This window comes from Ixodes scapularis, unplaced genomic scaffold (genome assembly GCF_016920785.2).
Source record: "Ixodes scapularis isolate PalLabHiFi unplaced genomic scaffold, ASM1692078v2 PGA_scaffold0__279_contigs__length_252992795, whole genome shotgun sequence".
Classification (NCBI taxonomy): Eukaryota; Metazoa; Arthropoda; class Arachnida; order Ixodida; family Ixodidae; genus Ixodes; species Ixodes scapularis.
This window is the reverse complement of record NW_024609835.1, coordinates 231,562,563-231,580,396: the sequence shown is the minus strand read 5'-3', so window position 1 is coordinate 231,580,396 and position 17,834 is coordinate 231,562,563. Positions and strand designations below refer to the sequence as shown.

At 47.0% G+C, this 17,834-nt stretch overlaps 1 non-coding gene across 1 annotated transcript; it reads left to right on the top strand.

The window, feature by feature from the left end:
- Positions 1-16,781: 16,781 nt before the first annotated feature.
- Positions 16,782-16,854, top strand: Trnak-uuu. Its single transcript has one exon. It is a non-coding gene; the product is annotated as a tRNA-Lys (tRNA).
- Positions 16,855-17,834: the final 980 nt, after the last annotated feature.

Sequence of the window (17,834 nt, the reverse complement as noted above, 5' to 3'; positions counted from 1 at the left end):
GCTCTTCGAGTGTTGTGCGGGAAAGCAGACGCACGGGCTTTTTTTAGACTGTATAGTGTCTCATCAGTGAAAACCAATCTATCACAATACTCCTTTCACTACGCCGAAAACGCTCACGTCTATGTGTCCTTTACAAAATTTATCATTCTAACGCCACACTGAAGGACTCGCGTTTTTCTTAACCCATTTTTATTGCAAGGAGCCGATCATCACTTTAAAGTAGGCATTACTCACTGCAAAATCTGAGCATATTTCGATCTCTTATTTTTAAAACGTCCTCTGACTGGAACGACCTTCCCGCATCTAGAGTAAATATTACTACGAATGACAAGGTGAAACACAGAATAACTGGGAAAAGTGAAACGTCTAATATGGCGAACTCGTGCGCAAAGCTAAAAAGGGAACATAAGAAAGCAGAGCGTCGCGGGCGTCGAGGTCGGTGTGACAGTAGAGTCGAACAATGGGCCAAAAACTGACTCCGGCTTGCCAAGCGGAGCCCCTTTTGTACCCCGCCTTGTCTTCTGGAACATTCGGCGTAGAAGGGTTGGTACGTAGAGCGTTCTGAACTCGAATCAGCCCCAAGACTGTTCTCGAATTTACCAGAACATCTCATTAACGCGTCAATAAAGATGTGTAGACGCGGCCAGGAATCGACCCTTAGCCTTTTGCGTGGAAGGCAAGCGCGATAACCGTAAGGCCACGGGCGCGCTGCACACTGTGTTAGCTGCGCCCGCGGCATTACTCTCCCCTTTAAAAAGTGCATCGTCCCGATGCAGCACAAAACGGAAAACAAATCCACAACAAAAACACAGCAGAATCGCCAGCCACAGTTCACTTTTAACTCGTCGACGAGAGGGGAAGTTATGTCGTTCGTAATACGGATTCAACCGGACGACGTGTACCACCTCGGGTCGTGGCTGACGTCTTGTTGATGGTCGTGTGATGTCGTGAAGAACTTCGTATTTCAGATCTCCAAGGCGTCAGGCGATCTTGTAAGGCCCAAAGTAGCGCTTTAGCAGTTTTTCGCTGAAGCCGCGACGACGCATCGGCGTCCGCACCCACACTGTGTCTCCGGGCTGGAAGTGGACGGCGCGGCGATGAAGGTCGTACCTACGAGCGTCGACACGCTATTGATTGCGGATCCGAAGGCGGTCTAAGTGACGTGCCTCTTCTGCTCTCTGACTGACCGCATGGGCATTGTCGCATCCGTCATCCACTGGCCCATGGGGCAGCATCGCGTTCAGCATGGCCGTCACTTTTCTGCCATGCACCAACTCAAATGGTGTAAACGCGGTTGTTTCTTAAGCTGTGGTGTTGTAGGCGAACGTGACGTATGTAATATCTTCCCCCACGTCTTGTGCTCTACGTCGACGTATATGAGGATCAGGTCGGCGATCGTCTTGCTGTGCCTCTCCGTTAGCCCGTTGGTCTGTGGAAGGTACGCGGTGGTCTGACGATGGCTGGTATGGCTGAGCCGACGGATCTCTGGCGTGAGCTGGGCCAAGAACGATGACCCTCGGTCAGTTGTCAAGACTTCGGAGGCGCCATGTCGAAGGAAAATAGATTCGACAAAAATCTTGGCGATTTCCACCACTATTCCCGGCGGAAGGGCTTTCGTTTCAGCGTATCGTGTAAGGTAGTCGTTTGCGACGATAATCCAACGGTTTCCTTTCGGCGATGTTGGGAACGGCCGAAGTAAATACATTCCGACCTGCTGTAAGGACATAGTCGAGGCAGATATCAGCTGCAGGAGTCCTGCTGGCTTTGTCGGAGGTTTCTTACGTCGTCGGCACTTATGTCACGACCGTGTATACAAATGAACGTTTTTCGGGAGTCTTGGCCAATAGCACCTGTCACGAATTTGGGCGAGCGTCCTGCTGTAGCCAAGGTGTCAAGCCGTCGGGTTTCGTGGCAGGCTTAAAAGATACCTTCTCGCAGGCTGGCAGGCACAACCAGGAGCCAGGCAGGGTTGCTGGTTTTGAAGTTCTTCTTCAAGAGCACGCCTCACCGCAGAACGAAGCTTGACAAGTCTCGGGCCAAGAATCGCGGAACGGAACTTCCTTGACCTTGGAGGTGGTCGATTACGGCGCGAAGTTTGGGGCCGTCTCGCTGAAGTGCTCCCATGTTGGCATTCGTAATTGCTCCGAGAAAACGGGCGTCATCATCGTCCTCGGTGCTGTCGGCAGGAGATTCGACTGGGGCCCTATACAAACAATCGGCGTCATTATGCTTGCGGCCAGACTTATGCGCAATGGTCACGTCGAATTCTTGGAGTTGAAGGCTCCAGCGAGTGAGGCGTCTTTGCGGGTCCTTGAGATTGGCGAGCCAACAGAGAGTGTTGTGGTCCGTGACAACGCGGAACGGGTCCAGTACAGGTATGGGCGGATATTGGTTAACGCCCAGATGACAGCCAGACATTCCTTGCCGGTCGTTTTGTAATTTTTCTTTGTCATGGACAGTGCCGGGCTTGCGAAAGCGATCACCCTCTCTGCTCCGTCTTGTCTTTGGACGAGCACCGCGCCGAGCACGGCGTTGCTGGAGTCTGTGTAAACTTCTGTTTCCGCTGATGGGTCAAAGTGTCCGAGGATAGGGGGTGGCTGGAGTCGTTCAGTTCGTTAAACGCGTGTTTTTGCTCCTCCACTTCTTCCCCCCCCCCCCCCGCCCCGCCAACTCGAAGTTCACATCGTCCTTCGTCAGATGCGTGAGTGGTGCAGAAATCTTGCCAGAATCTCTAACGAAGCGTCCGTAGTAAGCGCACAGCCCAAGAAATGTTCGTACAGCTTTCTTGTCTGATGGGCTCGGAAGTTTGGCGACAGCGGATGTCTTTGCAGGTCAGGACTTACACTTTGAGCACTCACGACATTGCCCAGAAATTTCAGCTTGCTGTAAGCGAACCGACATTTTGACGGCCCAGTGTCAACCCAGCATTCTGAATAGCCTGTAAAATTGCTAGGAAATGGCTCTGCTGCTCGTCGAAGTCGCTTGCGAATATTACGACGTCGTCGAGATAGACGAGACAGCTTTGCATTTCAAGCCCGAAAGAACGGTGTCCATTACGCTCTGGAACGTCGCCGCTGCTGTGCAGACTCCGAACGGCATCACTTTAAATTCGTTCAGCCCGTCCGGCATGACGAAGGTAGTCGTTTCACGATCCCGCTCGTCAACCTCAATCTGCCAATACCCACTCTTCTGGTCAATCGACGAAAAGCATTGGACGTGGCGCTGCCGGTCCAGAGTCGTCGATGCGTGGCATTAGGTAGACGTCCTTTTTTTTGCTACGGCGTTCAGTCGGCGATAGTTCACGCAGAACCGAAGAGTCCCGTCTGTCTTTTTAACCTGTACTTTCGGCGAAACCCATAGACTGCTTGAGGGCTGCACAATATCGTCATCGAGCATTCCTTGGACCTGCTTCTGAATGACTTCTCTCTCTTTCACAGAGACACGGTACTGCGACTGATGAACAGGATGCGCGTCGTCCTCAGTAACAATTCGATGCTTCGCAACGCTCGTTTTGCGCACCCTTGACGACGTGGAGAAGCTCTCATTGAACTCGACGAGGTCACTGAGTTGTCGTCGTTGTGGGGTAGGCAGGGTTGGGTCGGTGTCAAACTCCGAAGGCGGCGTTGTCTTGGGTGGCCACGAAGAGAGGTCTTCTAATATTCCGGCGATTCCGGCTGAGTCCGGGAGTTCCTCGGCGTGAGCAACGGCGGTGCCATTCGTAAGGTGCTGAGCCTCCTGTCGGAAGTTCGTTACGAGTGCGAGAGTGTGTCCGTCTTTGAGCTCCGCGATGCCTCTTGCGAGAACGATCCCTCTTCCTAAAAGCAAATGGACGCTTCCTTCGAGCAGAACGTCACCGCAGAAAGCCTCATTGATCCCGACGGGTACGAAAACACTCGACTGCGGAGGTACGTTCACGTGGTTTGCGAGGTCTCGTACTGCGGATGATGTCGCTTTGGGTTCCTCCGGTGGTGGTGCAGGTTTTTGTAGCGCCAGCCGGCTTGCTTCGAGGTCGATGACGGCGTCATACTCGCAGAGAAAGTCCATTCCGATGATAACGTCCCTTGAAACAGTCTTTCAGAAAAACGAACTTGACAGGGCACGTCTCATCGTGGATCTCGACGGGAACAGTGCAGATACCGACTGGTGTGATGAGATGTCCGCTGGTGGTTAGTATCTGCGGTCCGTCCCATGAAGTCATAACTTTCCGGAGGCAGCGAGAAAGTCACCACTCAAAACGGAGTTGTTTGCTCCGGTGTCGACGGGCGCCGTCGCGTCGTGGCCGTCGATGATAACATTGAGGTTATTCGACACTGTTGCAGAAACCTGGTTTGGGGGCATTGCGGTGTTATAGTTGGAGGTCTCCAACGATCTTGGAGGATCCTGGCATCGTTCGTCTTCGGCAACACCACCTCCCGGCATAGCCGCGCCGAGCTTTCCGAACGGGAAGCGTTGGATGATTTGCTGTCTCGGCGAGACCGACGCAAGGGCGATGGCGAGCGTCGAGGAGTCGGTGAACGGAATCCTCACCGGCGAGACGACTCAGGAGATGAAGAGCGGCGGAGGTAGTCCTCGATGTCCCGAGGTCGCTCTCCAAGACGTGGTCTAGTGTCATTGGGTGCAAACCCCCGTAGGCCAAGCTGGCGGTGGGGGCATTGACGGTAGATATGGTTCGCTTCACCGCAGTGGTGGCACAGCGGTCGTCAAACGGCCGTGCGCCACACATGCGTCTTCCTAGGTGCCGGTTGTTCATTAGGGACGGGCTGGGGCTGCCCTTCCCGACGTCGGAAGGTCTGCGACTCTGGCTCATGTCAGGGCGGCGTGGAATACTGCCGGTCAGCTGGCGCCGGTCTCTGAGCTACGGCCGCGTAGGTCAGGAAGGGCTCCTCGGTTGCTGCTACGCTGGTAGAAGCCTAAGAATAAAATGCGCGTAGAACTTCCTTGCGGTCAACTTCGGCAATCGACAGCGAAGCAGGCTGGTGGGCAGCAAGCCGGAACTTAGTTTCCTACCGGACGACCTCCCGGATGTTGACACGGATATCCGGGATGTTGCAGCTGGACGATGAGAAGGCAGCGAAGCCGGAAAGTCTCTGGTAGTGTGAGACCCGTGCTTAAAGGGCACATTCGTTGTTAATGGCCTCAGTGGTAAAACCTTCGACGGTGGTAGTCGGCTTCGCTCGAGTTCCCGAACATGTTTTCTTTTGCGCCCCCCGCATTGGGACCTTCAGCCTATTTTCTTCAGGGGCGTCATGATTCGCGCGGCTTTTCAGTCGAAGAACATCTTTGACACCCTCGCTAGGGTCCTGAACCCTCGCTTGAAGAAGGTCTTCAGCGCGTTTTCTTCGGTGTTGATTGGTGAATCTTCTTCCTAACTCAGCCTTGTGTTGCTTTTAGGAAGTGATCGACGCTTCGTGGTTCTTGAGCCAGTTCCGCGCGGTTGTTTCCAAGGCGAATTAAACATTCTAAAGACACTGTTCCGGCGTCCCCTCATTAAGGCGAGCCACTCGTTCGTACTGTTGGACCCAGTCGTTGATGTCTTCGTGGCTTTCGCCGTGGTAGCGAGCCGGTGTCCGAAGAACAACGGGCAGGAAGATGACGGAAAGGGGGGGGGGGGGAGGGGGGGGGCGGGTTTTGCTGGGACATCGTCGTCGTCTTGGCCTTACAGTTCTCGGGCAAAAGCCCCAAATCCGAAGGTAGGCCTCGGTTGCGGCGACTTGACCGGGTCCCGATCTGGTCTTCGTTTGGTCCTCGGGAGCTTGGGTTAGGACTTGTACTGCGGGAACTCGGAGAGCTGCGTTGCACAAACATACGATACCCTGCACCTCAACCAAAATGTCATGAATGACAAGGTGAAACAAAGCATAACTGGGGAAACTAAAACGTTTAATGTGGCGAAATTGTGCCCAAAAATAAAAAGGCTACAGAAGAAAGGAGAGCGCCGCGGGCGTCGAAGTTGGCGCGACAGCACAGTCGAACGCTGGGGCGAAAACTGACTTCGGCTCGCCACGTGCAGCCCCTTTTGTACACACGTAGACTTGAGCAACATTCGGCGCAGAAGGTTCGGTACGTAGGACATCCTGCCCTCAAATCAGCAAGGCGGTTCTTGAATTTACCAGAACATCAAATTAACGCGTCAAAAAAAAAATGTGTAGACGCGGTCAGAAGGCGAACCCTGGCCGTCTGCGTGGAAGGCAAGCGCGACAACCACTAGGCCACGGGCGCGCTGCCTACCTGCTCAGCTGCGCCCGCGGCATTTCCCCCCCAAAAAAAAATATTTAAATTCAGATTGATAACTCACTTTTTTTAAACACATTACGATGAACTATGTTACCTTGCAGGAATAGTGTATTGTTGGCCATTGTTCGTTTTTTGTGTGTGCTTTTGTTTATGTATTTGTTTTTGCGCCTACCATTCTGTAACGCCCCCAATGCCCTCGGGGTACTTAAGTAAAATCAAATGTAGTTCCAATTTAAAATTTGTAGAGTGTCATCGAAAGTAAAGATACCAGTCAAGTAAAAGAAATACTCTGAAAAAGTGGGAAGCACGTTGGAGCGCTACGATTACCACTCGTGCATAAGGAGTAAGGACATCTGAATGTAGAAAAATCGCCTGCACAGGCCGCATTAATGGAGATATCACGTTTTCTTTTTAACAAATATACTTTGTATCAAAAAAAGACATCACTGGTTGCTAAAACAAAACCTTGTGGATGTGTTAAAAACGTAAAAAAGAAAAAAAACTTTGTATCATGATTTCCTACAACTTTCTTTTTTATAGGCTGCCTAACTCATGACTTTAGATTTGTGTTTATAGAGGCGTTCAAAAAAATAAAACAATTTATCACCGAACATTAAAGTTTCGAACAAGGCGTGAAGTTGGGCCGCTTTAGCAACTCAGTTTTATTGAGGTGAGCGATCAGAATCGGGACAGGAATTCTCACAGTACCTGATAAAAGTCAAACCTATAATTATGATATTACAAATTAACAGTCTGAACCAACTCATGGAGTCTGTATTAAGACCTTGAACTCTGTTGAAACGTTGGAGTAAAAATTGCTTTCCTGGGTCTATATTATATACCTGGACAGCTTCTCATGTCTACCGTGCTTGCCACTTCATTCCAACTTCCCCTGCCCATTCATGCAAAGGCTGCAGTTTCTGCAGTGCCAGGCTGACTCAAAGCACAACAGGTCAGAGGCGGTCATGCCGCTGCCAGATTTTTAGGCTCTCCTGGCACCCCCCGACGTTAGCCATAAGTTTTCTCGGCCTCCTGCGCAGGTGTACAGGATACAACTATGAACTACTCGTCCTACCATTCCGAGATTCACGCTTCCATTGTTAAACTTTTCGCCACACGAGAACGGCTCCTTCGTCACCTAGCAGACGTTTCCTCTTAAATCTAACCCGCCATCCCTACGCGCGCCCCTACCTCCCGACCCCATTCCAACCGCAACAATAAACGGGAACCATGCCTAGCGGCAACAAAGTGCACGTACTTTATTGCTCCTTCTTCGGGCGCAGGAACAACTCGAGGGTGATCTCCACCCCAAGCACAAACCCCGATCTGGCCGTGTGAGGATCCGGCAAAAGCAGCATGCAATTAGGCGGGATAAACCTTACGACTTTAAAGCCAGGCACGAACGGAACATGAGAGTCGCACTAACCTGCACTCCCTGGAGCATTTAACGCAGCCACTGATAAGGCTGGCAGGGAAACTCGGTGGCTCTTGGAATTCCGATTCACCAACACCATGCATCACGTATCCGGAAACACTTCAACAGATTAGCCCCAAGGTGTCGGCTCTGGCCACAAGGTACTGCATTACAGCGATCGGAACCACAACAGCTAATATTGTATCCCGGACCGTTGTGGACGCGTGGAAATTAAAACCGCAAAAATTCTCCAGAAGCCGGGCGAAGAAATAATAAATGTGATAACAAAACCGGCTTAACACAACCAAAATAACAATTTATTTAAACGTTTCGCCTCCCATGCGGGAGGCATCTTAAGTAAAGCAAAGAGCGAATGGGAGTCGCGAAGACCGCTCCTGCAAGACCAGCCGGTATCAAGCGTGCAGTAAAACTGGAGAGCTCGGCTCCCCCTGGACAAAACTCAGTTCGGGGATCATTTCTCAATGCAGTCCGTGCAGCCACCATTCGATATGCAAGAATTGACAAACACCCAGAGCGTGCCCTCGCTTACGCGAGCAATTGAAATCAGTCCTTCCAAAACATTGCAAGGATACGTGAACAAAAAGCGGTTGCGCGCGTCGCATCGCCAAATAAATGAGCTTGCGATCGTGGACGGCCGGAGGCCTAGTTGGCGTGACAGACCACCCGACACTACAGGCCTTAATGGCTGCGTAAATATCCACGCATACTGAGCGCTTGTGTGGCATCAAGAAGCTGAGGGGTGCACTTGCCATGATCCGACGGCGCAGCTAATCAGAATAATCAAGGCGCTGCGCGCCACAACCTCTGAATAAACTCCTGGTTGGCTAAGGCATAGGGTTACAACAAAAACAACGTCTAGGTCCGCGCTTCCATACTGAGCATACGATTATGTCGGATCTCCTGTGGCTTTGCTAAACGAGGATCGCCGCCAGAAGAAGTGTAAAATCAAAACACTAGCCTGAAATTTAATCAGGTCTCACGTTGGGCTGCCATTTATGTAGCGTTCTCGTCCGATTCCTCAGGCCTATATCTCCGTATGAACGTTACACAGCATCGGATAGCTCGGGGGGCGGGGGAGGGGGGGGGGGGGGAAGGGGGGGGGGGGGAGGGCTAAGCCACCATTGTATACTGCAAGCCGATCGTCCAAGCGGTGCTAGTGTATGCCACATCCTGGGGACGTCGCTGTTGAGGTTCAAAACCGGGGATGATGTATGATAAATTATATATTTATTTTAGCTTAGGAGAGCCGCGGTGCCGCAGAAAGTGAAATCGCACGTACCCTGAAGGCCTTCCGCGCCGCTTCTAACGATGATGAAATGGTATAGTAAAATAATTATCATGATGGAGATGGAATAATTAAGGGGTAAAGTAGAGCGTCCGGCCTTGCAGTTGTCTTCGCGGGGCCGCAATGAGCTGCTGACTTCTAGCAGGACAGACTCGAGCGCCTAACGAATGCTTCTTGCTTGCCCCGCATGCAAATCATCCGACCGAATTTGAGGCGATGCGAGGAGCGTGGTAGAGCTCCGAGGGATAACGCCAATGTTGGCCGGTTGGCAGTTATTGCGAAAGCGAGCATTGATGTTTCCCGGCTTTCGTTCGAGATTGTAACCGAGCTGCTTGAGCACCCTGTCGTTCGAAAACATGGCGTGTGCGGCTGGTCCGGTTGGCGCTTTGACGAAGAAAAAACAAACACGTTTTACGCGCAGCTGGCTTCCACCTCTTCCTGGACCATATCACCGGGCCGTTACCATCCGAGGAGATATCTCTGTCGCCACAACTGCGGACGTCCTTCGTAGGAGCCCCGCCAGAGCCCCCACCCGGCTCTGCACAGCACGAGTAGGCCCTAGGGCGCCGCCGCTCTCCGGGAGTGGGCATAATTACGAACCAGCGCAAAGTTCGGATGTTACTCAAACATCCAAACACTCAAGATACTTAAACAGCGCAGTATGAGTGCATTTTTTTTGTGTTTGGATTTTTGAGTAACGGTCTGGCCGGTGCGCTTGCTTCGCAGGGGGTTCTGCAGATATCTGCCGCCACCAATGTCAATATCCTGCAGATGGGTCCTAAGCGAGACAATTGAGCAATAAAGGCACCGAAAGCTTGTCGCTACTATGGCGGCCAACGTCAAGCCATTAGGTTCCGGTGCCTTGTTGTTGACCGGATGGGGGCGAACGAGACCCCACAATGCAAGCAAAATGGCTCTGCGTTTGTTATTCTTTTTTTTTTTTTGTCTCAGGTTGGTTTCAGTTGGCAAGATGAGTGTACGTATCTGTGGCTCTGCGGTCCACCGTTCGCAGCTTTTTTGGGCGCCAAGTGGCGAGCAAAGATGTCTTCATTTCTATGCAATTTATATACCTCTATGTACAAGCCAAATTGTAACAAGAGGCTCCTCTGTACAGCAGAGATTTGCACGCCTCTCTTGCGCTGGAGCACAACCGTATTTTTCGGCATTTGAGGAGACTTGTGGTCTTTTTTGATCACAGCATGAAAGAAAACTGGTGCAGTGTCTCCGTTGCTACCTTATAGCTGGTAACCTCAAAAAGCATGATAAAAAGCTCGAAATTACAGGGGCTTTAGTTGTATCCGTAGATGACTCAGTACTGTGACACCTCGGTTTTTCAGTATCAATGAAAGATGTGCTCCCTAATTAACAAAAATTATCACCAGTTTTGCATTTTTAGCGAACTTATTAACTTGATTTTATTGTTATCTAATTGGTATTGCATTTCCCAAGACTATAAGTCGCCGTTTTTTCCAAAAGATCCGAAGCTACGTGTTATAAAACTTTCGTTTTTTATGTGGTAATCTTAACTGTGCAAATTATGCTACCGGGGGGGGGGGGGGAGGGGGGGAGGGGCGGTTCTAGTTCTTGTTCAATCCGTTGACAACAACGAAAGTTGAAACTTTCTCCCTTTTGAACATATACCGGGATTACGATACTCATGTGCGCGAATATGAATAAGTATTGACCTCTCAGTCTGCAGAAATATATGTCTGACTTATATATCGTCTTTTTTTGTGACAGTTCCCGTTTCATGGGACGTACAAGAAAAGGCTCGAGGTACACCTAAGCACTTCTTATGAGTTGTAAATGCAAAAGCACGCACGCCGCTCGTGGGTCCTTTCTTCAATCTACGGCGTACAACGCGCTGACCTATGACGTGAAGTGGTGGAGCCGCTACCTCGCAGACACCAAGCGCCATCGGGTGAGTGATCGTTCAAACTGTCGCGTGCCTTGCGGCGCGAGAAAGGAATTGACAGCAACGTAGTTCCCAGGAGAACCAACCCCTTGGTTTGTTCCATGCGCCTTATATAGTGCCACGCGCCGTACAACCGATAAGAGGTGAGCTAACGCAGTGATCAGTGATAGCACAGCAGTGTGATAACACAGTCAGGATGACACCACACAAACCGACGCGCAGCGGCCAATGGGAGCCTCGTCGACGCGCTCCAGCCAATGGTATTAAAGTGTAAAAGCTGCCGTGGGCTTGCTTTGCGCTTGGATTCTTTAAGGCGCATTAAGGGCTAGAGGCCACGTGACCCTCTGACGTCACACAACCCCCCCCTGAGGTCACGTGACCTCAAAGAGTCACCTATCCCTCAGTACGCTTCCATCCTCCTCCCCAAGAGCTGCGCTCTAATCCGGCATTATATGGAATTGTAAACGGCGCTCATTTCTTTCGTGAGGAGACAAGAGAAGAAGAGGAAGCAGAGGCACTGAGCTAACACCACCTAGACAGAAGGCCGCCACACGCGTCATCATAGTCAGATCGATCGAGGCGAGAGGGCACGCGTGCTGCGTCAGTTTTTGGCTGCGGCTCGTGGCCAATCAGCGCGTCGAAGGTCGGGCTCGGGTCCAATAGCCGACCGAGCGCGATCCGACTGTGATGACGTTTCATAGAAGAAGAGGAAACCATGCGGGGGCCTTCTGTCTAGGTGGTGTTGACTGAGCTTTGAATGATTGTAACCACCGTTTTCATTCTTCACCTATTGTGAATTAAATCATTGTGTATATTCATCATAACAGTATGATTTTGTGTTTTATTTTGTAATACATAGTAATCAATTACTTATTGGTAATTATTCAAATAGTTTTTGATGGAGTAAATTTTTACTCTGATTAGTTACATTCTTAATAATGTAATTGTAGTTTTAGTTGCTTACTTTTTTCATTAGCGCGCACAAGACTGGATAGTAGTAATTTTAAAAATAATAAAAAAATAACCCATATCTAGTTTCTCTTCAAATATGCGATGGCGAACGTACAATGATGACACGCATTTTTCTTGTTAGTGAAGGACTTACTTTTTGTTGCATGATCAATATTTTAAGAATAGTTTATTGCGTAGCCCGCGTCCAGCAGGACACCAGAGGTTAACGTTATATGAAGGACTCCGTGTTTTTCGTAAATACCAACAAGCCCTGCAAATTAAACCCAAACTGAAGAAAACGGAAAAAAAGGTACAGCTTTCCTCGAATAAAAATCTATCATTTAAAGGAAGAAAAACTTCATCCACAATTTTATTGAGTGTCAAACCGGAATAAAGCCTGGACGGAACTGTCCGCGAAGCCGCTGCTTTGGTTGGGATTACAGTTTTTTGTTGTTTTTTTCGCGCTTTTTTATATATTGTTCAGGTCGGATAATTCCATCGCTATGAGCTATTTACTTTTAATGGAATACCTAAAAAAAGAGCGATGTTTTTGGTGATCTCGAAAATTCGCACCCTTAAACACCACCACAGTTAGATCTACTCTACACATTGTGGTTAACATGGGGATCCAAAGTGTTGGACCATGTGGCCTGCATTCCAAATCGTCCATAGTTATTTCCGCCGCGAGGGGCCTAGGACATTCGGCCACGAGAGCGGCGTTTCGCGGCTGATGAAAGGCCGTGGCAGTGGATGCGCGGGCACTGTTGGGATCGTGGCGCGGGCTTTCAGAGTGAATAAATGACTTCGTGTATTTGAACCTGTGCGTCGTGTCATTTTCCGAGGCAGGTAGCAGCAGGGGAATTCCCACAAATTTCAGCGTACTTCAAGCAATCATGGATTTGTCGACGCGACTGTAATACACTTACATTAATAAAGGCCATATAATTAGGCTCTACTGCTGAATGATCAGTTGTCACATAGCAACCTTGCTTCAAAAATGCCAGGAAAGTGTCAAATTGAGGCTTTTTTGCGGGGTTGTGCGATTCCAACCTCGCATCCTTTGCCCTTCATTTTGTATAAGTGGAAAAATGAAGCTTCCCTGCTAATTGCTTGGTTCACGCAAGGCGTTGTTGCCTCCTCATAGAATTTATGAGCATAGCCTCAAAAATACAAACTTGACATTTTTGTAACTACAAAAAAGCACTCTGGCCCTAACCAGCGTATTCAAAGATAGCCTTTCTAGGTTCAAGTAAGACACATAAAATTTTAATATTCCGCTCAAGTTACGTTCTTCACTGGCGTGCTTATGGGCGACGATTATAAAAGCAGTAATCTGAATCCAAAAAAAAAGAGAGTAATCTTCGATCTTTTAACGCGCTAGTTAATAATATGTAATAATATGTAAACTAGCAGAGAGCAAATGGTAAAATGGGAATTATGCAAACTACAATCTCAATCACCGCTGAAAGAACCAACAATGCATATATTTCAAAGAACAAAACACGTCCACACAACGATGCACGTTCATGGTGAATTTCAGAGCACTTGCATGTAACACGACGTTTCTAAAATTGGTTTTATTTTAATGTACTCTTGCTTTTCAAGCTCAAGCACGAATACATGTTACCGGGGGAGAAATGCCCAACAGTGAGGACAACATTTTTAACTAACTTAAACGATGTATGTTAGCTAAAAAAAAAGTTCTCTCGCAATTATTTTCCGCCATTGCACCGCCTGCAACTTTATAATCGGCGGGAAATAGTAGTGATACCTAATCACTAAAGCAACACCTCTTGTAGCAAAAGATTGGGTTTCAAAAACATCTCTGTGGGTGATTAACATATCTCCCTCAGAATGTGTGCTGCTTGATGATCAACGTGACAGCGCACTCAAAAAACTGTAGCTCAACCTTCCAAACACACACAAAAAAAACACACTCCCACAGCACAACCTGCTTCTAGATGCTTTGAGCAGCATCGATCGATGTCAATTCCGAGCTGCCATAGTAGAAAGAGCAGCCATTCAATTTGCGCGTCATCGCAAACAGTAAACAAAGCCACTTTCGGTAAGTCCCAAACTCTACCATGCGCTGTCAACGCCTAATTAGGATTGCCGAGTTAGCTCGGGCCGCTAAAACTCATTCGTGCAAACTCATCGGATGAAAGTTCGAGGGAAACAAAGACCACCTCGTTCGTGAAAGCAGTCTGTAAGCCCTCGTGTTTTTTTTTTTCTTCTTTTTGTGAATTCGGCTGATGATGCGCACCCACTAACGGTTCCTATTCGTCCATGTTTTCCATTAATGCGAACGCGAGTTCGGGTCGGCCTAATGGCTTTATGTTAAATAAGTATTTACGAGACCGTATAGGTCTGCGACATGCACGTGCAGTCCATATAAAGCCTCATTCAATGAAGGTGCCCAGACGTTTGGTCTAACTATTTAATCTATATTTTCAGTATTAAAATTTACCCATGCGTTTTGGAAATGGTTAGTACATCAGTGGGTTCAGATGCACACCTCTTAAGAACCAGAAGCTATGTAACCACCCCCCCCCCCAAGAAATTGAATGGGTGGCCATATATTCAGCACTAACTTTACTTAAGCACTCCCTCAGCATTCATTCGGAAGATTTTAATATGCTGAATGAGTTACTGCTCGCATGAGTTGAGGATATATTTAACACCTAAGCGTTTTCAACCCAATCTACCTTTTCACCTGCTAAAACTTGAAAAGAGAATAATTATTTCATTTCTTACGACTACACTCTATAAAGAAGCGCCACAGATCTAAAAAAAAACAAGTTGGGATTAATTTACTTAGAAAACTGACGAACAATTGCTCACTAGTGTTATTTTGTTTTGTTATTTATTACAGCCAATACATTGCGAAGAAAAGCTACTTTATACCTGCTCGGCTTATATCCACCAAGCTTGATCATCCATGCATAGGTGAAACAACCAAACCATGGACCAAGTTCTTTATGTTTTTCTCCACAGACCGTATTATAAAGGACTGAAATAGTCCGCAAAAAGGGTGACTGGGCAGCCACGCTTGTGAACAATCATAGAACGGGATTTTTTCGAGAATAGTCAAATTATTTCTTCTTTTCATTTTGGTGAGAGAAATTTTAGGAAATCGTGAAAAAAATAGTTTGAGCAGTAGAGCCTTCTGTTGCTGGAGTCTGCTACAACAGCGAGATTTGCAGTTTTAACTTCTGATTATTTTTAAAGTAAACGTCAAGTCAGACTTGCGTGCTTTGTCCTGACCTGCGTTTGGATATTCACTCTGAAAATGTTTTACTGTTTTAACAGGGGCCGTGTAAACTACGTTGTAAAGAGCTTATTTGTTAATTTGACATTTCCTTGGGAAGAGTTCTATTTTAATACTTTTTTGTTGCACTTTTTGATGTACTAAATCGTGCAAATAATATATATTTATCTTGAGTGTTTCATATCTTATATTGTATAAGGTCGTTGTATTTTTAGTATAAACAGTTTGTTTACCATTATTGCAGATACTCATATATCTACCATAGCGTCTATCAATATTTATAATTTTGTTCATATGGCTGCATATATATCACGAGTTTTCCAACTTCCTTTCTTTTACCTTATCGCTTCACGCCTTTGTGGTAAAATGAATGAAGTGAATTGAAACTACTAAGGTAAGCGACATTGTACTATAAAAGCGGATTTATTTTGAAGCTACTTTTACGCTTACGCAATATAAAACATTTTAGACATTGGCAGTGAGTAACTTTAATATAACTATTTGTAATGCAAAGCTTTATATCACGTCCCAATATACTCTAACATAATTAAGTTTTATCGATTCAACTTAGAGTAGGGGCCTTGTACGACAAGTGAAAGTGCACTCAAGAACATATAATTTGAAGTTATTCAATGCCAAGGTACTGCAACCTTTTTGCTTTCGCGAGTTGGTTTAGAATTGCATTGTTATAACAAAATAAGACCCTTTCAAGAGCCTGTGCTCGCAACATTCTAATCCCCATCATACACATTGAAAAAAAAAACGCTGGATAGATCATTCCACAGAGTTGATGATAAAAATAATTTTGCTGTTTTCACAAACACAAATTTCGCGATTACTTCTGAGCTAGCTTTATCTTATGAATCTTAATGCTGAAATCTACGTTTGCCAATATATGCAAGAAAGAAGAAAACTCCAAAAGGCCTTTGATTAATGTTATAAAACCGGAGGACTTTGGTCGCTAGATAAACCTGTATAGGCTATCGTACAAGTCAGATATTTTTGCTCTCTTAGAAACGTGACAAAATCACTTTAGTCGCTAGATTCGCTTCACACAAAGCGCCGGTGAAACGAACATAAGGGAGAAGAGATTTCGAAGTTCTTTCGGGATATTTTACCGGTACACTTCTTTCGACAATGAAATAAAAAATGTAAAATATTCCTACTTTATAACTAAAATGCGGCGAATAATGAACTATAGATTTTTATCTTAGAATACACGAGCACAACCACATGGCACATGAGTACGGCAATTAGTCAGCAAGGGACTCCCAACAGTCGTGATGCGCACTCTGGCTTCAGCCGCTCGGCTCTGGCCTTGCCGCTGGAAGAGGCGTCATTCTTGATTAACCGAGGAAGCGTTTTTACCGCCTACATTAACTTATTATTATAATTATAATGCAATTAAATGCAAAGGGGTAAGCGAGCTGGACAAGAATGACGAAAATAATCCCTGGAGAAGGGAAATAAAGGGACGAAGGACAAACACAAGTCTCCAAACACAGCCAGGTGACTGGTGAGCGACCGAAAAAATCCGCCTTCTCCAGGGATTATTTTCGTCATTCTTGTCCAGCTCGCTTGCCCATTTGCATTTAATTGCATTATAATTATAAAATTAAATTGCAAGCTTCACCCTTGTTGGTGTTAGACTGGTGGCAGCTGATAAAACCCGTTCGCTCTACTGACCTTTAACCCCTGGTTAGCTCAGTTGGTAGAGCGCTCTACATTTGATAGAGAGGTCCCGGGTTCAATACCCGGACCAGGCGGATTTTTTCGGTCGCTCACCAGTCACCTGGCTGTGTTTGGAGATTTGTGTTTGTCCTTCGTCCCTTTATTCCCCTTCTCTAGGGATTATTTTCGTACATTTACTTAATTTGCAAGACGTCCTTTAAAGTTTTTTTTTTGTTTTTTTACTCGAGTTTCGCGTTGCATTCCATTGACTAGTGTGTAGCGATTTCGGCGTAAAAGAAGGACGTGCACGCAACATATTTTTCAAAATAATGTTTGGTTTACGTGAAATTTGCAGGGGCAGTGCAATAACGTTAACAAATCATTAATCTGCCGTTTGCTTATTTATATTTTTACAAGGAAAAAGGTAAAAGAAAACGGGTCGTTTTTCTACGAAATATCCTAATACACCCTTTCGAAATTCACGTGCGAATTATTAGAAGGTCGGTACCCCTGCACAATGGCGGAACAATTGCATCGAGAAAAGTGCAAGACATTTCATAAGGTAGCGGACGTTGGAACGTGGTCAGCACTACGAGCAGACGAGCCAATGAACTGCGTTCGAAAGTGCAACGTCACTGCGCTCATCACCTTTCAATGTGTGTGTTTTTTTTTTTCAGTGTGCCGGGACGTTGAGGATTTAGTCGGTCACCCTCATTGTGCAGAGATTCCACAATTAAAATAAGAGCATCGACTTGAAATAACAGGAAAAAAAACAATTTCATTAGACGTTTCACCTCCCATGCGGGAGGCATCTTCAGTAGTTACAAAGCAAATGCAAGGTTATGTTTCTGATTATTTTATTGTTATTATTATTTTTTTTATTCCACAGCTGCACACAGACGGCAGTATTTCCGAAGGGGACTATAGCAGCGTCTATTCATAAAGCAAATTCGGAACAATTTTTCGAGCTGCACTCATAAGAACTACTGCGTGACGTTCTCGTGGTTGCACAGCATGTTAATTAAAAAGTTGTTATGATATCTGGTAGGTTTAAAGAGAAGTGCTCTATATAATG